The 23,735-nt window shown below is 39.0% G+C and overlaps 1 long non-coding RNA gene across 1 annotated transcript; it reads left to right on the top strand.

Annotated features, from left to right (window-relative positions):
• Positions 1–9,706: 9,706 nt before the first annotated feature.
• LOC140522304 (uncharacterized) lies at positions 9,707–17,763 on the top strand. Its single transcript, XR_011973274.1, has 2 exons — positions 9,707–9,828; positions 16,106–17,763. It is a non-coding gene; the product is annotated as an uncharacterized lncRNA (long non-coding RNA).
• The last annotated feature ends 5,972 nt before the right edge of the window (positions 17,764–23,735 follow it).

Genomic DNA, 23,735 nt, shown 5'->3' with positions numbered 1-23,735 from the left:
TCTACAGACAGTGCTTTCTACACTATACCACATTACTTAATGTATATAAAACGTTTTTGTAATCATACAGCACAAAAATCCTTCAAACAATAGGGATCAGCAATTTACAATCCTAGATGCCAGGGTCACTGACTTGCCCAGGGTCACAGAGCCAGTGTGTGTCTGAGACAGGACTTGAACCCAGAACTGGGGCCATGCTGCTATTTACCATGCAACCCTGCCTCTCCTAGAAGGACTACACAAATGCTAGTTATTTTTATTGTTAGAAAGTCAATGACTTCACAAGATGGGAGTAAAGGGACACATGTGGGGTAGGCAGATGGATCTCTCTCATCTCTTTTCAGATAGCCAGCCCCAAAGACCAGAATCACTAACAGAAGATAACCCTCTGGATCTTGGGGTTGTCCCTTTTTATGCAGACCCAGGCCCACAATCCCAGATCACGGAGATAAGGAAGTGAATAAGGGCTTCTCAGAGGTACAAGCTCTCTGATGGGAAGCACAAAACCCAAGTAATTGATGATCCCAAAGGACTATTCCTACATTACAAAGTAAGAGTTCTAGGATCATTTCATGGGGCAAATCCTGACTCCTCCAGGACCTGGAACTTGCACCCTGTCCCATTTAAGCACATCCCTTATAGGGAGCCTCCAACTGACTCAAGCTGTTCTCTCCCTTGCCGCCACATTAAAATCTTCACTAACACATAACCAATAAGTGGTAATTCAACCTCTGCTTGGAGACCTCCAGAGAGGGAGAATGAACTGCCCTTCCCCCCCCATTCCATTTTGAGACAGCTCTAATTCAGAAAAACTTTCCCCCTGACATCAGGCTTAAAGTTACCTCATGATAAAGTCTAATCCCTCTTGTAGACACTTATTATATGTCCTTACTTCTACCCTTAGTTTTCTATTTCCTGAGTTAAAAATGTCCAATTCTTTCAATCAATCCTCATATGACATAAACTTAGCGTTCTGGTACCCTACTCTGGACCCTCTAGCTTCTGAAACTACAGGAGACAGACCCAAACATAATACTCCTGACATGTTCTGACAAGAACAGAGGTAGATTATTGCCTCCTATATCTTGGACTTGTCAAGTTGATATTTTTGTACTCAAATGTAAAATTTTATGTCTATCTTGACTAAATTTCATTTCATTAGATTCAACCTAATGCTATAGCTGTCAAGATTCTTTTAGCTTCTGATTCTAGCATGCACGGTGTTAGCATCCTTCTCAGCTTTGTATCATCTGAAGTTTGATGAACATGCCACCTATGCCTTTATTCAAATATAATTTACTGATTCCTTGTGATGTAGACATTTTGATTGCCATAAAGAGGCAGAAAAAGAATATGTGTGCATAAAATACTGATAAAAATCATCTTGAAAAGAAACAGCTCTTCACATAAAAGTGCTTGTGGACGGATAGAGAAAGGCAAAGAAAAAAGCAGAGAGACAGAGACAGAGAGGAACAGAGAGACACAGAAAGAGGGGGATTAAAAGAATGTATTAAGGGGAAAGGGAAGGGGAGCAATCCATGTCATCCCCAAGACATACAAAACATCCATAAAAATGTTAGGGCCAATCATAGATCCCTGAGGCACTCCATTGGAAGCCTCCTAACACAATGACATCTAATTAGTTCTGAATCAATTTAATTGTAACATCATCCAGTTCAGGGGTGTCAGATACATAGCCCACAGGCCACATATGGCTCATATCACTTCTGAGTATAGCTTGAACCAAATTAAAATATAGTTCCTTTTTGATTTTAATGTGCTGATATCTTAATAACAAGAAGAAACATATAAACAAGTGAATAAGTAGCCTGCAAAGATATGTGTAGTTTAGTGGTCCCTCTGTCTATTTGAGTTCAACACCATGGAGCTAGTTCAGAGCCTAGAGTTAATGTACCACCCAAGGGATGCATTAAAAAATTCCCCTGAACTTGTATGAGGATTATTTTTATTATATGTATTATTTTCGCTAACCTTATGTTTCCTTTGTAATCCTATGTATTTTCTCTTATGCATTTAAAAACACTTGGAGAAAGGGTTCATAGGCTTCACCAGACTGCCAAAGAGATTCATGACACTGAGAAAGGTTAGGGGCTATCAATCTACTTCATTTCTCTCCATCTTTTCTACAAGAATAGTATGACAATACTTTATTGAAAACTTCACTAAAATGGACGCAAGCTATATCTACAGCACTCCCCTCATCTATTAGTCTAGTAACACTGTCAAAAAAGGAAATGAGGTTAGTTTTTCAAACAGGTTGGTTTTTTGCCCTCATCACCTCCCTTTCAAGATGTTCACCAACCATCACTTTAATGATATGTTCTAGAATTTTCTCAGGAATCAAAATCAAACTCCCTGGCCTCTAGATTACAGTTTTTGTTCTCTTGCCTTTTTTTTTTTTTTTTTGAAAACAAGATAACATTGGTCTTTTCTCTAGTACTCTTTTCTATTATCTTTCAAATATTACTAATGGTGGCTCAGCAATCAAAGCTGCTAATCCAGGTGGCTTGAATTCAGGGGAAGTTGTATGCTCTCTTACTATCTCTTTATTTATCTTGTGTACCAACTCCCTGTTAACAGTCATTTCTAGTGAAAAATTCATTCTCCTTGATAGAGAAGAGGAAGTTAGTTGAGTAACTCCAACTTACTGTTTTCAGTAATCGTTGTTCCATTCACCCCGAGCAAAGGTTCTCTCCCCTCTTTGATCCTCCCCTTTCTCCCAATACAGTTTTCAAAATAAAAAACAAACAAAGCCTCCTGCTGTTCTTAGCTTCCCTTGCCAGCTTTAGCTTATTCTAAGTTTAGCATTGCTGACACCATTTTTTTTTTACAGAACTGTACCACACTCTGTTACCTAGCCATGCTTCCATTTTCTCCATGAATAAATAATTTGCACGTATACAGAGCGGCTTTAAAGTTTATAAAACACTTTCCTTGCCACTACTCTCAGGTAGGAATTACAAGTACAGTATTCTGGTAGAAGAGAAACCTGTAGAATGGAAAACTCCCCTTTCCCCAAGAACTGAAAATGGTTGCCATGGGCAGAGATACCTTAGAGTTGCACTTGCTTGCACATGGCCTGAGAGGAGAGATCTTGAAAGTGAACTTTCCCAGTTATAGAGGTGGTAGCACACAGGCACTGAGAGATTTTTCTGCAGAAACACACAGAAGAAGCAAATGTGTAACCCACGTGACCAAAGATAGGATTCTCAACCTTGAGAGTTGTCTTGTGGGTAACCCCACATTCAGTTATCAAGTTTCAGAGTTCAGATATCAGATCTTCTGAAATTTCCTGATGCATTATGTTTCTTAGAGAAGGAAGGGGACAAGCCACAGAATTCCTGAACAGCATCCTACTTGGAGGACAAAACCAATGAGTTACTCAGATAGTAAAGGTCCAATGGGAAGGGTACTGCTTGTTCAGTAGCCCCCAAAGTATATCCCAGAGGTAGATAGGTGGTACAGTGGACAGAGTGCCAGGTCTGGACTCAGAAAAACCTGAGTTCAAATCCAACTTCAAACCCTCAGCAAATCACTTACCCTGTTTGCGTCAGTTTCCTCATTTGTAAAATGAGCTGAAGAAGTCAAACCACTCCAGTATCTTTGCCAAGAAACCCCAAATGGAGTCATGAAGGTCAGACACAACTGAAATGACTCACCAACAACAACCACAAAAAGTATCTAAACTACAGGGTGGTACTATAAGTTTGGGTGGCCTTAGGATCTCCCCAGGTTGGGACAATTAAATCTTGGTAGCCTGTTCCAATTCCATTGGGGGATACTCTGTATGAGCACAAGTTCTTTTGCTACCCAGAATGCAGTTACACTATACTGGTATGCTGGTCTACCTTCTGAACAAGGGAAGATGAAAAGGGGGTCCAGCGGGGAGAAAGCTGGTCTTTTAGCTGATTTTATAGACTATAAAAGAGAAGTGATTTCTTCAACAGGAGTCCTTTCACCAGCCAATTATTTTAAAGGCAGCAACCTCCAGTCTCTGAAAGCCAATCATTAGTTCTCTGCGTCCTTTCAGCAAGGCGCAAGTGATATACCTATACCCTATGGCCCTGTAGAGCCCAAAAGCCCATTAAGTTGAGAGGGGAAATTCATCAAATTGATCATGAATTCCTTTGATCAATACAACTTACTCAAAATTCTTTGAAGAGTTTGACATCAGTAGATAGTTTCCTAAAATGGTTATATAGACAGTTTAGCAAAGAGGACAACATGAAAGGTTCTGACTAAGCCCATCCTTCTTGAAAAACACCCCCAGCAAAGATGGATAAGGACAATAGTTGAAAGAATAATTCAATTTAAAAACATTTTAAAGGAAAATACCACCCAATACAGTACTGCACAAAAAGATATACCGAAGTTTGCAGGTGCTCTGATCAGAGTCCCACAGCAGGGAGAGAGAAGGGACTGAAGCTAGAATAGTCCTGAAAAATGAGACCTAGTGAGCAGGACATCAGCTCTGGTCTGTCAGAGCTCTAGCAGGAGCAAAGGCAGCTCCTAGTGAGTGAATAAGAAAGAAAACAGAGGGGCTGAGGGATCTGAGTAGGGTGCCACATGGTCCTCCAAAAACATGTGAACCCAGTATGCTTTTCAGTATCTTTCTGCAAGTGCACCTGGGATGGGCCAGGTCTCAACAGGTAACTGAAGAAGGTAGAGGAATTTGGGATGAGGAGCCTGGGAGCACATACCTGAGGACTTTACAGGCCTCTAGTCAGCCCAGATTTCTAATATCTATTCAAGACATCTACCAGTGGAAGAAACCCTTTCCTAGTATGGAAGTACACAAGGAGTTAGAAACAGAGCTGAGGTCAGCAACGATGTTGGACTGCCAGGGGACAAAGGCAGAACCCAGGGATTGAGGCAGAAGGCAAAGTCTGGGCCCATCTCTCTAATCCAGACCAAGGCCAAGGCCAAGACCAAAGGTCTGCAAGGAGGGCCAGGACCTAAATATAAAAGGTCAGGTTATTAGAAGTAACTAAAAATAATGGATAGTGTTGGACTTGGAGACAAGAAGACCAGAATTCAAATCCTGCGCCAGACATTTACTAGCTGTATAGATCTGAGCAAATCACCTATAACCTTTCTGTGCTTCTGTTTCCTTATCTGTAAAAATATCTATGACAAATTTCTCTGATAAAGGCATAATATACAAAATATGTAGGGAACTTATACAAGTATTTAAGAATAAACCATTTCCCCACTGGATAAATGATCAGAGGATATAAATGGTCAGTTTTCAAGCTATCAACTAACACTCATAAAAAACTGTTGCAAATCACCAATAATAAGAAAAAATTAAATTAAAATATCTATTGGATTAGAAAAAATGACAAAAGAAGAAAATGCTGATTATTAGAGGGACTATCAGAGGACATAGGGTGCATGTGATGTTCCAGAGGTCTAGCACCTCCCATGAGGGCTTGCTGGGCCCTTTTTAGGGCTACTCGTTCATCTTTAGTATCCACCTTCACCCAACGTTCACCTGTGGTTCCAAGAAGCTGTAGCATGTACAGAAACCACACCCCAATAAAACCGTCCTGGAATACAGGCTAAATCAGGTTAGGGCTTCAAACCTGTTGGTGAGTTAGGAGAATGTCTACTCCAACCATGTGAAGACTGCCCTTGGCAGAATGGGCAGATAAGAACAATTTGTTCCAACAAACACAAAGGTGACCAAAGCAGATGCTGTGGAGTACTAAGAGCTTGGTCAGAAATCAAAAACTCCAAGGTCATCCACTGAATCCCAAGCCATCATCAGTCATCTTAACTTTTGCTTTGCCACTAGACTTTGATGACTCCAGAAGAGAAAGTAAGGCTGATGACTTCGTGCAATTCTGTCTCACTTCAGTCCAATTCATGCGTGAGTCAAGACATTACCTCATGATGTCGCTGGTCCTCCTCAAAAATGAAGAACAAACTTTAAACATAAGAGGACAAGAAAACTGATGTACCATTGGTAAACCTGTGAATTCATCCCACCCTTCTGGAAAACAATTTAAGACTATGTCCCCAAATTCACCAGACTACACATACTCAAGGGATATGCCTACGTACAATTATACTCCTGGGCATATACCCCTAGGTTAAAGAAGTTAAGGACATAGGGATATGCCTCAAATGTATAAAAAGATTTAGAGCAGCACTTTTTTGGTAACAAAGGACTGGATGTTCATCAACAAAATGGGTGTTCAACTAAGGAGTGACATAAATGTAATGAAATACTATTACACTGTAAAAAATGATGACTATGAAAGATTTAGATAAAAGACCTGAGATTTGTATAAACTGTTCTCCCTGAGCACAATGTCTCTGCCAGGCAATTCACTCAGTTGGGCTCTCTGAGCCTACTTCTCTACCCAGCTCTAATTCTCTTTCAACTCTATAACTGATCTCTCTTTAGCAAAAGGTATCTCTTCCTGGGTGATTTACTCTGGTTCAGAAGTCTAGCCACAAGTTTGACCAAGTCAAATTAAAGCAACAGTACTTATTAACTGCTTACTGTTTACCACTAACCAAGAACTTAGATAAGTTCTGGACATTACTATGGGGGAAGATAACATATGAAAATAGGTGAGAAGGAAGCAGGTATCCATATAGGGGAATGGTGGAGAAAGAAATCCGGAGAGAGTTTAGAGAGAAATCCAGCTGATCTCAGAGAGGAATTGACCAATCAGAGGAAGGAGCCTCAGGAGAGGAGTAAATCATTCAGTTTGAAGCTTTTTAATTGTTTTATTTTTAATTTATGGAATAAAACAAGCATTTCAATAACATAGTACAATAAAAAAGATGATTGCACATGAAACTGCAAATCTACCATGGGCAACTTAATATTCCTTTCAAATATACAACAAACTTATCATGTAAATTTCTTTATTTCCTTCCCTCTCCCCCTCCTTTGGATACATATAGATAGATATATATACAGATATAGATATAGATATAGACATATAAAATTATTTTATATATGCTTCTATTTATCAATCCTTTCTCTGGATGCAAATAGTATCTTTCTTCATATGTCCTTTATAGTTAATTTGGGTATTTATAATATTCAAAATAACTTATTCACTCAAAGTCATTCTTAAAACAGTTCTGCTGTTATTGTATCCAATGTTCTCTTGGCTCTGATCATTTTACTCTTCATTATTTCATGCAAGTCCTTCTATGTTTTTCTAATATTATCAAGCTCATCTTTTCTTATAGCATATCACAATCAGATGCCACAACTTGTTCAGCCATTCCCCAGTTGATGGGCATCCCTGCAATTTCCGTTCTTTGACACAACAAAAAAAGCTACTATGAACATTTTATAACACATAGGTTCTTTCTCTTTTTCCCTAATTATCTTCAGAAATAGACCAAATAATGGTATTGCTGGGTCAAAGGGTTTAGGCAATTTAATAACTCTTTGGGCATAATTCTAGATTGCTCTCCAAAATGGTTGGATTATTTCACAATTCCACCAACAATGAATTAGAAGGCTGCTGAATTATAGTATTGAAAGCTAGAGAGGAGTAAAGAAATAAATATGACTGGGAATTTTCCTTACAGTGGAGGTTCTTGGAGGACTTGACCAATCAGAGGAATCTACTGTTCAAATTACCCCCTGAGAGAAAGGAATTCAGAAGAACAAATACATTTTACTTTTGATTTCATAGCCAAATCATGCCTCACAAAGACACCTGGTAATTACAGTCTGATCATAATCTTTCATCTTTTCATCCGCCTCTTAGCATTACTGCTCTTAATCTGACTCTCTGTCCTCACTATGACCTCTCCATACCTCATCCCAGCACTATCTCTACTTTAGCTACAATCTCCTCTCTTATCAAACTCAACCCCTACATGAGCCAACTCCACACTGTCCTTTACTCTCAAATCCCTCATTCTCATCTACTATTGCCAAGCAAGACTTACCAAACCCCATTCTTGGATTACTTCCATCATCTACCTACCTCCTTTGTTCCTAATCATCTTCCTCATTAGGGAACCATGCTGACTGTGTTCACTATAAATTTATACTTCTAAAAAAAAAATGCTGGAGAAGATGTGGGAAAATTGGAACACTAATGCATTGTTGGTGGAGTTGTGAACTGATCCAACCATTTTGGAGAATAATTTGGAACTATGCTCAAAGGGCTACAAAAATGTGCATACCCTCTGACCCAGCAATACCACTTCTAGAGCTGTATCTCAAAGAGATCAGACAAATGGTAAAAGGGCCCACATGTACAAAAATATTTATAGCAGTTCTTTCTGTGGTTGCCAAGAACTGGAAATTAAAGAGATACCCATCAATTGGGAAATGTCTGAATAAGTCATGGTGTATGAATGTAATGGAATACTATTGTACTATAAGATGATGAGAAGGTGAATTTCAGAAAAACCTGGAAAGACTTATATGAACTGATGCTGAGTGAGGAAAGCAGAACCAGGAAAACAATATACACAGTAACAGCCACAGTGTGCAAGGACTAACTTTGATAGACTTGGCTCTTCCCAGCAATGCAAGGTTGTAAGACAACTCCAAAAGACTCATGATGGAAAATGCTGTCCACATCCAGAGAAAGAATTACAGAATCTGAATGCAGATCAAAGCATACTGTTTGCTCTCTCTCTCTTTTTGTTTTGTTTTGTTTTGTTTCTTCTTTCTCATGGTTCATTCCATTGGTTAAAATTCTTCTTTGCAACATGACTAATGTGAAAATGTGTTTAATGTCAACGTATATGTAGAGCCTCTATCAAACTGCATGCAGTCTTGGGAAGGTTGGAGGGAAGGGGGAGGGAGAAAATCTGGAACTCAAAAGTTTGTGGAACTGAATGTTGTAAACTAAAAATAAATAAATATTTAAAAAGAAAGAAAAGAAAAAAAAGAAGGGGCAGCTAGGTGACACAGTGGATAGAGGAGGACCTCAGTTCAAATTTGGCTTCAGATACTGTGTGACCCTAAGCAAGTCACCTAACCCTGATTGCCTTCCCCCTAAAAAATTTATACTAGATAAACTTAACTGGGTCCTCACTATAACAAGGCCATCCTATGGCTCCTTCCTAAGTGATTTCCTATGCCAGTCACCAGAGAAGCTGTCCCAAAACATCTCTTCTGTCTTCAATTCTCTTATAATCCCCATCTCTCCACTGAGGATTTAATTTCATTTTTCTGGCACATGTGCAGAGCACCTTTGAAGCTAGGAAACCCACATCTGGAGAGTTGTAATGATGTGAAATGGAAGTACCTTGGAGGGATTGTGATGTATATGTAGATATACTGTAATAGATTCTGGTCTTTAGCTCTGTGGAAAACAGGGAGTTATATGATTGGCTGCAGAGGCATTTAGAAAGGTGAAGGAATATTTCATATCCCTTGAATAAAGTAAGTTCACTCTGTCCTTTTGGTGACCTCTCAAGGAACATAACATGCGCGAGTTGGCCATGTATTAATGTTCCGGGAACTCCCGGAACACATAGATAATACTTGGAAGATTTGGCTAGTCTTCCTAGTATGTGATTAATTAACTTATATCTTGTGGCCTCCGTATGATATCTCCTTGATGGATGAACATCTGTATTCCCATGGCCATGTGCCCAACCAGCTTGGAACAGTGTGCAGAGCCATTGGCAAAAAGCCTTCTTTGTCTAGGTCCCTATAAAATCCCCTTGTTTAGTGTAAGTCCTCAGAATCTCACCCATGGAGAGGACGCTCTGCCTGGGACTACTTGCTCCCAATTCAGACCCTGAAAGCTATATCCCGGGATTCCCCAGCTGAGAAAATTCAGGAGTTGGTGCCTCCCTGGATTGGTGATGTTTTTCTATTTCCTCTTATATCTATATTAATATTGCTATAATTATATTAGTATTAGGCTATATTAATTATTTCCGCTATAGCTCTAAACTGTTCATGCATTTGCCTTTTCTGTAAATCAATAAAATATCCAGCTTCTTCTTCTCAAATGTGTCTTATTGTAGGTGTGAATCTGAACCATAAATTTCCTTAATCACACAAAAGGCCTGGATCAGCATTACCCATTCATTCTCTTCCCACAATTCCTGTTCTGCTGCTTGACCCTAGAAAATCTCTTAGGCCCCTTTAATGGGGTGCTCAGATTCCAGTCCTAAGACCATGTTTCTCTCCAGGCCAAAGACCCTATCTCTGGTAATAACTCATGAGTGAGTGGGCCCCAGTAAACCAAATTATTTCTCCCTGTTACAGTGACCTCTGTAAGAATTTCCTTTCCATACACAGGACCATCTGGTACTGACTCCTACAACATCTTGTATCACCCTAATTATCTCGTGCCAACTCCCCTTAGTTACCGTATACATTCCAGAAGTCAAGATACACATCTACTTCACCATCCATCTTGCCCACGGGTGTGTGGGAAACCTTCCACCTCAAGATCACATGTAACTTTCTAGGTCCTGGGTGTAGCTTTTTGACTGAGTCTATGTTTTACAGAATAAATTTTATTGAGGCAACTTACTCTGTGAAGGCTAGAGTCAGTCAAAGGGCCACACTTGAGGACCTAGAGGGTAACATGGGGCCTCGAGGTCAAAGGTCCCCACACTGATTTTGTCTAAGAAGACTTCAATTAGTAACAAACAGGACAACCCTGACTTAGTGACATTTTTAGGCCTAAAACCACACCCTTAGCTACCTCCCCATCCTGGTAAAACAACCTGTGCACTATATACAAAAACTGCATTTAAGAATTGACTAGTCCCTAACCACTCCCTTATCCTGCCTCAACCATTAGCATAGTTATTAGCATAGTTATATTTAGCATAGTTGGTGTATGATGCACTAAGGTTTTTCCAATATATGCTTTAGCTTCACCCCTATTAAGTTGCAGGGTCTCTAAGGAACTTCTCCTGCCTTATTGGTGTCACATTAAACTTTGCTGCTTGACTGGAAGATGGGTTAAGTCATCGAATTCATTCCAAACAACACCAAGACCCCAGGTAGTTTGGGGTTCCCACCCAACTGCATCACTTTCACTCACAGTATCTGATAAGAGGCACATATGGAACCTGGGTGGTGAGAGCACATCTGCAAAGATTACAGGTGGCCAGGAAATATTCATGGAAAGAGCACATGTGTGAAAAATGTTCTTGTCTGGGTGCACACCTTACCAGGGCAATTTATTCTACTGAGGCAATGCCCCTGATTAGTTATCTCTCTGTCTCTAATGCTGCTCTTTTATGATAGAGATGTTGATGTCTTAGACTGAGCTGGTGATGCCCTTGAGATGGGGGCTACTGAGCTGAGCTGAAATTTAATTCCATTCAACCAATATTTATTAATCAAGTAACATATGCATATATATAGATAATCATTTAATATCATTTTTGGACTTTAATAAGGGCCAGAGCCTGAATTAATCAACCAAAAGAAGAGCCTGGAGCTAACAGCTTCTTTGACTTCTGAGTACACTCAGAGAATACCTCTTCCTATACCTCAGCCAGATGGGGCTGACTTAGCATTTTTTATAAGACCCTGAGACACTGTCTTGAATAATGGGCCTTTTCCATATCTTAATATTTTGTGCACATATACTACATTATGGCATGTTAATGGTAAAGAAAACACAGACATCCTGGGTCATAATTTCAATTTTTTGTCAACTCTCTTATTGTATTTACTACCTATTCAATTAAGAAAATTCTTTCCTCATAAAATAAGAAAGAAAATGGGGATACAAAGCCCAAAATAAAACAATGCCTATCTGCATAAAACTTACATTTTATTAGAAGGGCTGTTCTCTTATGTAGGAAATCCTATCCTGATCCAACCCAGTCCTTGGGTAGAGTACTTCCTCTATTCCTTCCAATTTTGATTTATGGCATTCCTGACTAGGGTTTGGGAAACCTGACTGATCTCAGCTTGTTGTGTCTGCTTCTGCTGAGATTTGGATCTCTGTTTCCAACCCTGTTTGCTAACCTGATTTTAACTGCTGCTTGGTGCTTTTTCTTATTAATTTTGACTTGACTCCAGGCTATTCCCTGAATTTGATTAATCCTACCATAGCAACTCAGCAGGAAAGGCCTAATTCCTTTCACCCGGCCATTTATAAATCATGATCATGGGATCTAGAGCTTGGGGGATAAGGGGTAGAGGTGAGGATAGATCTGAAAATGTTTACATAAAAACAAAAGACAACAATAGCTCATTATTTTAACAGTATGGATGAGAGATGATAAGGGCCTAGATTATAGCAGAGGCTGCATGGGATGGAAAGGGAGTGACGCAAGAGATGTTATGGAGGTAGACTAGGCAAGACTTGCCAACTGGACATTGGTGGGATTGAGAGAGAGGGAAAAGTAGAAGGTAACGTCATGAACTGCCATGGGACAGTAGGAGGAAGGGGTGAGTTTGACGGGAAATTTACCAAGTTCCATCTTGGAAATGATGAATTTGAGAAGCTTCCAGAACATCCGAGAAAAAATGCCTAGCAGACCATATGCCAACAGAAATCAAAAGGGAAATTAAGGGTAGAGAAATCAAATTGTGATCCCTAACTACTGGACTGCCTTCTTCTGTCATCTACTGGCCTTCTGCTGAGTTGCAACAGCTCTAAGGTCTCTTTCCTGCAGAATGGGGGCCCGATCTCTTAGTCTTAGGAGTATTTCAATTTTTTCTTTTTTGGTCAGGCCCCCAAACCACACCCTGCCAACTAACAAAAGCCAAGAGAAGCCCTCGGGTTTAGATTAAGTCTGCTTTTGCTTCTGCTTTGGTTACTGCTTGCTAACCACTGATTTCTATCTTACTTGAGATGAGAAAATTCCTTGTATCCCTTAACATGCCTCTCCTTTCAGGTCTATAAAATTCACACCCAGGAGCTTCACTTAGCCAGACTGAAAAGGGGAGTACAGGGCTGGCAATCTTTTTGTCCTTAATTCCTGCCAGAAGCAAAATCACTATCCTGTCTACGCTAGAAAACTGGAAATGTATTGTTTGCTCCAAAGAACAAAATTGAAGAAGGGCTTGGACATCTAAACCAGAAGGCAGCCTGAGCCAGCTGCACATGCCTATACCCCAAGTGGGCTGGTACAGAAAACTAGGAAAAACATGAGGTTTTGATTTCCAAGCGTTTTGTGAATAAGGTTTTATGCCTCTCCCTCTCAGTATCTGCAGCCAATTAGCTCCCTGCAGTTCTATTTGGGAGAGTCTCTGCAAAACTTGACCTGGCTCAGATCATCATTGATGATGCTATTGTGGATACCCAAGAGCAATCATCATTCATTCAGAAGTTCAGAATTTCTGCCTCTCCCACTTATTATTTTCCAATGCTTTTTATGGACCCTATTTGAATGATAATAGTAGTAGATAACATTTATATGGTACTTACTCTGGGCCAGGGCAAGATAAATGTTATCTACTATTAAGAGCTTTACGATTATCATCTCATTCGATTTTCACAACAGCCCTTCAAGGTATTATCTCCATTTTACAGATTAGGAAATTGAGGCAAACAGGGATTAAGTGATTTGCCCAGGATCACACAGCTAGTAAGTATCTGAGGTCAAATTCGAACCAAGTTCTTCCTGACTGCAGGCCCAGTATTCTATCCACTGAGCCACCTACCTAGCTGCCCTTTTTCAGGGCGTGTACGTACCGGGTATACTACCTGTAAAGAACTGACTTCAAGTAAGAAGAAAGAAAAGAAATAAGTATTTAGTCAGGCACTACCAGGCACTGTTCTAAGCATTTTACAAATGTTATCTCATTTGATCTTCACAATAACCTTGGGAATTATTTTTATTATCCTTATTTTACAGTCAAGAAAACCAAGGCAGAGATTAAGTAACTGGCTCAGGAGCACATAGGAAGTATATAGAGGAGGCTGGATTTGAATTTAGATCTTCTTGACTCTAGGACAGGGTTCTATTCACTATACCACCTAGCTGCCTCCAGCTCTAAGAGATCGACACAGACAGCTAAAAATCAGACAAACTCAATTTGAATGAATTTTTATTAAGCCCTCACTATGTTACACTACATTGTAGATACAGTCATTGGATATATAGAGATGAAAAAATAACAGTTCCTTACCTGCCAAATCTCTGCCTTATGATGAGCAAGGAGGGAGTAAAGCTGGTTGATGTTTTAGAGGAAGTTATTAATTCTCTTGAGGAAAGAAAACACAGGATCTATTTGTAATGCAATTAAGCAGGATACAGTACCGGGTCAAGTCAGGGTTCCTAGGTAATCAAATCCCAAGGAAATTTGTGACAAAGCCCCAAAGGTAGGAATGTAATCTTTGTAGAGTTATTCAGTTTCTACAATGTTTTTCTTCCGTATTTATACAGGTCTTATCCCTACCACCCCCAATTCTCCATTATAGATTATAAAACTTTCTTCGTCTCTGCATTTCTCCTAGATAGCATGGCATAATGGATAAACACTTGGTTTTAATTCCAGGCTCTGAGTGACCTTAGGCAATTCACTTAGCACTCAGAAATGATGCCAAACATTCTTTGGAAGAGGGAATTTTCTCATCCAAGAAAGCCCTATACCAAAGAAATTACACAACCAGTTTCCCAGCTTTATCTCCTCATCCCACAACTAACACAAACAAAAGACATTTAATGAATGTATGTCAAATACAGAACAAAATTAAACCCACTATTGAGCCTACTGGTCTATTGGAGGGAAAAAAGATGGCTTGAAGCTCTCTTCATCCCAGGAAGAGAATGCTTTCCATAAGATCAAGCAACTATGAGTATCTAAGGTTATATTAGGACATTATAATGAACATACACTGTGCTGGGCCATAAGAAATTCAGGTAGTCCTTGAGTTGTAAGAACAAGATCACCTACAGAACAGAGTTAAGTACAAACAAGCAAAGAAGCCCTTATTGTTATTGTATGAGGTGAGGTCGTTCCTTAGCTTTTTCTAGGGTCACGCCTTTATAGTTTACACACTATTCATGCATGCTTCTGTGGCTCTCTTTTGTAAAGACAAACCTACCTTCTGATTTATATTATCATGTATTTCCTATCCTTTGGGCTCAATACTTAAAAGTGACCTACAAGTCAAAATGTGTGTCTAACAAAAATTATATGAGAAATTCAAGCATTCAAGAAGGCTCATCATGAATTATCTATCCATCAGAGAGGTTAAGTAACTCATACTAAGTCATACAGCAGATCTATGATGAATGAAAAGTCCAAGAGACATGTTTCTAAGTCTTTAATAATCAATATATTAATTATGGCTAGCAAACAATTAATAGATTGAGGTCAGTGGCCCCTTGGGGGGTTTAAATGAAAGTTTAAATTCTCTTGCACAGTGGATATTACTGACATGCAGAAATCAACTCTGATTGGTTAACAGTTAATGAGAGAATTAATATTATAATGAAGTGTGGATTTATTCTAATGAGGACCTGGGATCAGAGGATAACTCTGATCATGCAACTCTTAGACAGACTCATCTCCACACCCAGATCATTCTGCCTCCAACAATCTATACAAAAGGATCTATCCTGCACCCAGCCCACTTTATGTAGTTGAACAATGGGACAGAATTCATCTAGACAGAATGGTCTTTACCCTTAAATCAGAACTAAGCTTTCCCAGTAAGGTGGGATCTTGCCCCACATTGAACCCAATCTCATCGTCATCTCTGTCCTTCAGAGGCTGCCTTGACCTAATAACTAAATGAGGAAATAGAAAGGGAAACAATCTAGATTCTCCCCCATAGTTTGTTATTAATCTCAGATTATAGAGAAATCTTGTCACATAATGTTGGCCGCACCTCTATCTGATACAGAGATAGATCAGCTGGCCCATTTGTAGCGTGAAGAGAGATCTGATTTGGAATCTAGTCCATCCCATCTCCAGGTTAGAATTTAATTTCTACCTCTTTGGGAAACAAAAAGGCTGTATCTGGACTGTACTCCTTCAATTTCCTATCTCTAAGAGGAGTGTTAGGCTAGAATTATATGAATCTATTATGCCTCAATTATTTGCTTTGGGGCCCTCCTGACTTCAGAGTGATTATCAATAGTAATTGTAGCTTTTTCCCTCCCAGCTTAATTCACTTGTGTTTTTTTTTTCCTTTGCTCATTAAAGGGGCCATTTCCTGATAACTTCTTAAAGAGACCTATTCACTGAATGCCCGGTATCTCACTCTAAGTGAGTACCTGAATAGAGCAGGGTCTTCCACTGCATCCTGGGCCTTCTCCAGTCATCCTGATGAACATTTGGATTCAGATGGTTCAGGAGGGGAAAGTGAAGCTGATGACCTCACACAGCCTTCCTTCACTCAAAACAAAGTCAAGTGCAAGTCATGTCATCATTTCTCTGATGTCATGGTCTTTCTTCGAAAATGAAGGATGAACACAGATAGAGACAGTCAGTCCATTGGCAACTAGGTGGGACAATAGATAGAGTTCTAGGCCTGAAATCCAAAAGACATGAGTTCAAATTTGATCTCAGATACTTACTAGTTATGTGACCCTGGGTAAATCACTTAACCCTGCTTGCCTCAGTTTCCTCATCTGTAAAATGAGTTAGAAAAGGAAATGGCAAACCATTTCAGTATCTTTGTCAAGAAAACCCAAAATGGGTTCATGAAGATTGAAAATGACTAAACAACAGTCAGTCCATCAATCATCAAACACTTATTAAGTATCTACCCTGTTCCAAGGCCAGTGAACTCAGGAATCCTGATTCCAGGCCCAGAGCTCCATCTACTGTGCCACCTAGCTGCTCTTACTATACACCACAACTTTTTCAGCCATTCCCCAATTGATGGGCATCTCCTCAATTTACAATTGTTTGCCATGGCAAAAAAAACTGTAATAAATATTTTTGTACAGATAGGTTCTTTTCCTTTTCCCCCTGATAACCTTGGGAAATAGACTTAATAAAGGTATTATGGATCAAAGAGTATACACAGTTTTATAGCCCTTTGGGCTTATTTCCCAACTGCTCTCTAGAATTGTTCCGAATAGCTAAATCATTAAATCAATGTACAATATTGCTATTACTGGATACAATGCTCTCCTAGTTCTGCTCACTTTTCTGAAATCATCCTGTTCATCATTTCTTATAGTACAATAGTATCACATTATAATCCTTTACCATAACTTGTTCAGCCATTCCCCAGTTGATGGGCATCCCCTCAATTTACAACTCTTTGCCACCACAAAAAGAGCTGATATAATTATTTTTGCACAGATAGGTCCTTTCCCTTTTTCTTTTATCTCTTTGGGATAGACTTAGTAGTCATATTGCCAAATAAAAGGGTATGCACAGTTTGATTGGCCTTTGGGGCAATAATTCCAAGTTGCTCTCCAGAATGACTGGATCAGTTCACAACTCTACCAGAAATGCATTAGTTACCCAATTTTTCCTCATTCCCTCCAACAATTGTCATTTTCCCTTTCTATCGTGTTAGCTAATCTGATAGGTGTGAGGTGGTACCTCAGTTGTTTTAATTTGCATTTTTCTAAACAATAGTAATTTAGAGCATTTTTTCATGTGACTACATATAGTTTTGATTTATTCTTCTGAAAACTTCCTGTTCATATCCTTTAACCATTTATCAGTTGGGGAATGACTCATATTGTTATAAACTTGACTCAGTTCTCTATGTAATTGAGAAATGAGGCCTTTATCAGAGAAACTTGCTGTAACAATTTTTTTCCCAGTTTCCTGCTTTGTTTCTAATCTTGGCTGCATTAGTTTTGTTTCTGCAAACCCTTGTTAATTACATGTGATGAAAATTATCCAGTTTACATATCATAATGCTCTCTATCTCTTGTTCAACCATAAAGTTTTCCTTTATCCATAGATCTGAAAGGTAAAATTTTCCATGCTCCCCTAAATGGCTTATGATATCACCCTTTATTTGATGTACCCATTTTGACCTTGTTGTGGTATATGATGTGAGATGTTGGCTTATACCCAGTTTCTACCAAAGTGCTTTCCAGCTTTCCAAGAAATTTTGGTCAAATAGTAAGCTAACCAACAGACTATTACAATTCCAGGCATGAGGAGATAAGGTACTAGAGATGAGGTGGTGGCAATATTAGAGGAGAGAATAGGGTATGTTTGAAAGATGTTACAAAGGTAAAATCCACAGGCATTGACAACATATTGGATTATGTGAGAGAGAGAGAATGAAGAGTTGAGGATGATGCTTAGATTGCCTGGGAGACTGGAAGGAGAGTAGCACCCTTGACAATAATAGGAAAGTCTGGAAGGAGGGAAGACTTGGAAAGAAGATAGTGAGTTCAGTTCTGGACATGATAAGTTTAAGATGTCTACAGGACGACTAGCCGAAGATGTCTAATAGACAATTAGAGATGTAAAATAAGGTCTTTTAGGGATTAGAATAGAAACTACTTTCCCTGCTCAGCCTTCAGGGGAAGGATAATAGTTAGCTTAATCTCACCAGTGTAGCTACCTCCAACCAAACGATTGCTATACAAAAGACAATCACAAATAGTAACACATTTATCAAGACTAGAAGTTAGCCAGGAATTGGGGTAGACAAGATACAGAAGAATAAATATGCTCTTCAATTTAGGCATAAGACAAAAATCTTAGTTCAACCAGCTTCCCCTCCATATTAGTGGTTCTGGAGCTCCCCATTCAGAAGTTAATAATTTCTCCTCTATCCCCCGCCCATGTCTCTTTTTAATCCTGTTTCTTTAAAGCCTCTGTTCATATTTTGGACTCGGAGTTCTCTCAGTCAGAGGTCACGTCTCCCTCTGCACACATAGCATGAAGCATCACAAGGTTGCCTTCAAAAAGGCATCCCACCTCCTGGGACAAGTGTATGTTACACAGAAAATGCATGCATCAAAGTATTGGCTAATAAATTAGTTTGGCCACCTGGAACTGATTCTAACACCAGAAGCAATTTAAAGGTATGTTACACGTGCCAGAATACTCCACTATTTCATTCTATGACTTTGTGATCCACTTCCTAATTCCTGGTTCTTGTTTTCTCTTCTGTAGAAAGAAGAGGTTAAACCTTAGCTACACAAGGCCTTAACATTTTATGTATGTAACAAAAAAATGCCTATGAGGAGGACTACATTTCATAGCATACCTGATCCCTGAGCACATTCACTCTTTGGGGAAGTTCCTAGGACTTCATTCCTTATGAGACTATGCCTGGATGCAGGAAGATTTTATCACAAGGACAATGGTAGAAGAGAAAGCTTGGCAACCCATTGAGGAATACCTAAACAAATTATATTATGTGGATAAAATGGAAGAGTACTGTGTTGTAGGAAATAAGGAAATAAGGAAATAGATGGTTTCAGAGAAACCATGAATTAATGCAGAGCAAAGTGATCAGAATCAAGAGAATACTTTATACTATATGACAAAAGCATTGTAAAGATGAACAACTTAAGAAGTTTGATCATCACCATGATCCAACCATTATTCCAGAGGGCTTATGATGATCAATGCTGCCCACCTCCTGAAAGAGAGGTCTTGGGCTAAATATGCAAAATGAGACATATTTTAGGACATGGTCAATATAATATAATAATTTGTTTCTGCTTGTATATGCAGATTTGTTACAAAGGGTTTGTTTGTCTTTTCCACGTTTGTTTGTTTTTTTCCAAGATGTATGGGATGGGGTTGGAAGGCACAGTTTGGGAGGAGTGAGAAAAAATGTGTGATAGTTGAGTACAGTTCTTAATTAATTTAATTACATGCATTAAATTAAATAATTAATTTTTTAAAAATGGACAAAAGCCCTTGACCATAGACAGAGTGGCAAAAAAGTGGACATTATCAGTGCACTGGGTGCTGTCAGAAACTCATCACCACATTAATTTCAAAGTGATGGGAAGTTAAGAAATGAACCTTAGAGATTCCAACAATAATAGTTTTGGAGCCTTGATGTCTCAACACTGCTTGCATTAAAAAACCCAAACAAACCGCACCCTGATCCTACAAGAGATTGTTTTCCAATACTCTAGGGGGGAAAGGGAGGAGACACAGACAATCAGGAATGCATCTAAGTTTTTTTCCTATGATTTCATTGTTTCAGACCTGGTAAAATATTTTAATAAGGCATGTTCCCTGCCTGACCCCTTAGCTGAAGAAAACCAAATTCAGATGGCATTAAAAGTTCCCACTGGAACTGGGTGGGGGCAGTTGAATGATGGAGCTTTTGATTCTACAAATCAACCCTTCCTAGATATTCTCTCCCATCTACTTTTTTAACAGTGTTCTCCCCTCCTCCCTAGATGACTCCTCTTTCTCAGTCTCCCTTATCTGATCATCTTTTTTTTTCTTTTTTTCGGAGGCAAACAGGGTTAAGTTGACTTGCCCAGAGTCACACAGCTAGTCAGTATCTGAAGTCACATTTGAACCCAGGTCCTCCAGACTGCAGGGCCAGGGCTTTATCAATTGCAAAGGGAGAAAGAGAGAATCATCTTACATGTGTCACCCAAGCTCTTTTCTTTATGTGCTCTCCTTTGGTAATCTCATCAGCTCCCATGAACTCATGGTTATTGCCTTCTTTCTATAAATCACCCCCAAATCTATGTTTTTAGCCCTATTCTCTCTCCTGAACTCTAATCCTGCATGAAGAGCTGCCTGTTCCATAATTCCATCTGGATGTCCCCTGGGTATCTCCAATATAATATGTCCCAAGTGGAATTCATTCTTCTTTTCTTCCAAACTCATTTCCCTGTCAAACTCCTTCATTTCTGTCAGTGGAACCACTATCTTTCTAGTCACCCAGGGTCAGGGTCATCTGTGATGACCTCCTTCTCCTATAACTGCCAGATATAAGCAAAGGGCCCATTTTCTCTGCCCATACATCCTCAACTCTAGTTCAAGTTCTTCTCCCCTTTCGCCTGTATTGTGCTCAGCCCTCCCTCACTCAAATTAAAGTCAACTGCAAGTCACATCATCATCTTGATGTCATGGTCCTCTTCGAGAAGGAAGGACAAACACAATTGTTGAGACAACCTCTTCAATGGTCTCCCTACCACCAACATCTCACCTTTCTAATCAGTCTTCTAATCTCCTGCTAAATGGATATTCCCAAACCATAGATCTGACTTTATCATTCCCTCCCCACTCAAAAATATTGTAAGATTTTATGTTTTCTCTAAGATAAAATATAAATTCCTTCCTCTGGTATGTAACCATGTAACCTTCCCTGCCTTCTCCCCATATGAGTCTCTCTTATCTGTCCATTTTTATTTCTTATTACTTCCCTTTGCAATTTTACCTATAAGCTATCCCTCATACCTGACACTCCATCTCCCATATAGAGAAGAAGAATGATATTAAAAAGATGGTCCTTTGTAACAGAGAGAAATCTGAGTTCATTAAAAGAACTCTGCAGTTTCCCAAAGGTAGTCCAGTCAGCTATCTTGTTTCTGTTTGCTTCTGGGTCTAACTCATTGCCCATTTGCTGTATTTGTCTAATATACACAAAAACACACACACACTATACAGATATATGTATATAAAGAGACAAACTACAATTTTTCCATCCAACTTTATATCAATGACTGTACAATAGGCATTTTTCATCCACTTGGTTTTTTCTCTGTGAATGATTAGGATGAATTTTTTTAATAGTAATGGATTTCATCCAAAGGGCTCCACAGCATTCTGGGACTTGATGCTTACTATCATCTGAAAATAGGTCCATCTGGAGGACTTCTCTAGGAATTTTTAACTTTTTTGTGTCGTAGACCCCTTTGGCAGTCTGGTACAGTCTATGGACCCCCTTTCCAGAATAATATTTTAAATGTATAAAATAAAATACATAATATTACAAAGGAAACCAATTGTATTGAAATGCACTTAAGGAAAAAAACCTATCAAGTTCACAGACCTCGGGGTAAGAACCCCTCACCTAGAGAAAACTCATCTCAGTCTTAGACCCTACAATGGATCTCCTCTTCCATGACAAACAGAGGCAAGCCCCTTTGGTGTTTATGTTTTATGCCTCTTCTGATATTAATAATCACAAGATAATTTTTTATAGTGCTTGCTACCTGGATGATAAAGGTGGAACAGGCCAAAAATACAGAGTCTGACTGGTGAATAAACCTTGCCTTGACCCTCCAGGAGCATCTACACAAAATATAGAATCCCATTGGTTAACAGGCTTGCAAGCAGACCTTAATCGACCTGTCTTGACCTTCCAGAATCAAGGAGAAGGCTCATAGGATTGTGCTGTTGAATGGATGTCAAAATATCTATATGAGCTGAGGGGTTGGTAGAATGGCAGGCCACAGCCCAGCAACAAGGACCACTCATTGGCCAAATACTTGTAGGCATCTCCTCATGTTGGTGATGAAGGGTGGAGGGGCAATGCAATGGCAGGATAACTTTCCATGCAAGTGAGTCACATCTGTCATGCTGTGCTTGGTTCCCTACTCACCAGAGGAAAGCGTGGAGGTCCTCTAGTTAGCTTCCTATGGGTAGGCAAGGGAATTTCTTAGCAATTAACCTTCTGATTATGCAATATATAGTTTCATAAAAGGTTTGAGGCTTTTTATAAGAGACTGGGGTGCTTTTATGAGAAAGAATATATCCTATTTGATTATTCCTGATTAGTTGATGCACAAAACATATATTGATAAGTATATGTTCATTGATTAACTACATGTATATTGATAACAGGTATAAAATATTAACTGATTGGCTAACTGTATATTGATTGGTTGATTAATTTGATTGACTAAATGTATATTGATTGTAGGTATAACATATTGACATATTGATAACTACTAGCAATTATCACCCTTATAAAATCACTAGCTAATTAATACTGATTGGAATAAAATAGAGGTCCAATCATCTGTTTCACTGTTTGGCACACAGGTACTAAATGGAAGACAGTTACTTGGTGCAATAGAGTGCCAGACTTGGAGTCAGGAAGACCTGAGTTCTGTTGACCTGAAAACTTTGTTAAGAAAAGGCAACAGGCTAATGCATACATTTTATGATTTAATTAATTAATTGATCAATTCCCTATTAAAGAAAACAGTTACATAATGCATTATGGAGCCAGAAATGTTCTGGCTACCCAGTGCAGAAATCTTCTGGCTTATATACATTTTGCCATGAGAAAGGAACTCTCCTAGTTGAACAAATCATAAATTTAGTAAGACAAGACAATTAACAAAGTAATGTTGGTCAGGCCTTGGGATTCCAGCTGGGTAAGCATATGTCTCGGTGATAAGGAAAGAAACCCCACCACTAGTAAGTGGTAGGCTTCCTCCCTTAAACAGATAATTGACATAGGAAAGTGTAAACAATGTTTAATAGAAATTATGATCTAAGATGTCTATATTTTCTTTATCATTAATATGCCATAACATAGTATATGTCTATAGATCAAAGGAAAGTCCCATTATTCATAACATAGTATGTGTCTATAGATAATAAGATTCATCAAAGGAAAGTCTCATTATTCAAGATATAGTGTCTTAGGTTAAAGGTCTCCTTAAGGAGTGTAGAGTCGGCCTTGGCTGGCTTTTGCTGACATAGGAAGAGGCACTCTCTGAGTTTGCTTCAGAGAGAACAAAGAGATTATTCTAAAATTTTATATTAAACATTATCAGTTCCAATCCAGCCTCAGACACTTCCTAGCTGTATGACCCTGGACAAATCACTTAACCCTGATTTCCTCATCTGTAAAATGAGCTGAAGAAGGAAATTGCAATCTACTCCCATACCTTTGTCAAGAAAACCCCAA

Source organism: Notamacropus eugenii, chromosome 2 (assembly GCF_028372415.1).
Source record: "Notamacropus eugenii isolate mMacEug1 chromosome 2, mMacEug1.pri_v2, whole genome shotgun sequence".
Classification (NCBI taxonomy): Eukaryota; Metazoa; Chordata; class Mammalia; order Diprotodontia; family Macropodidae; genus Notamacropus; species Notamacropus eugenii.
The sequence above is the reverse complement of the archived record's forward strand: the minus strand, read 5'-3'. Positions and strand labels throughout refer to the sequence as shown.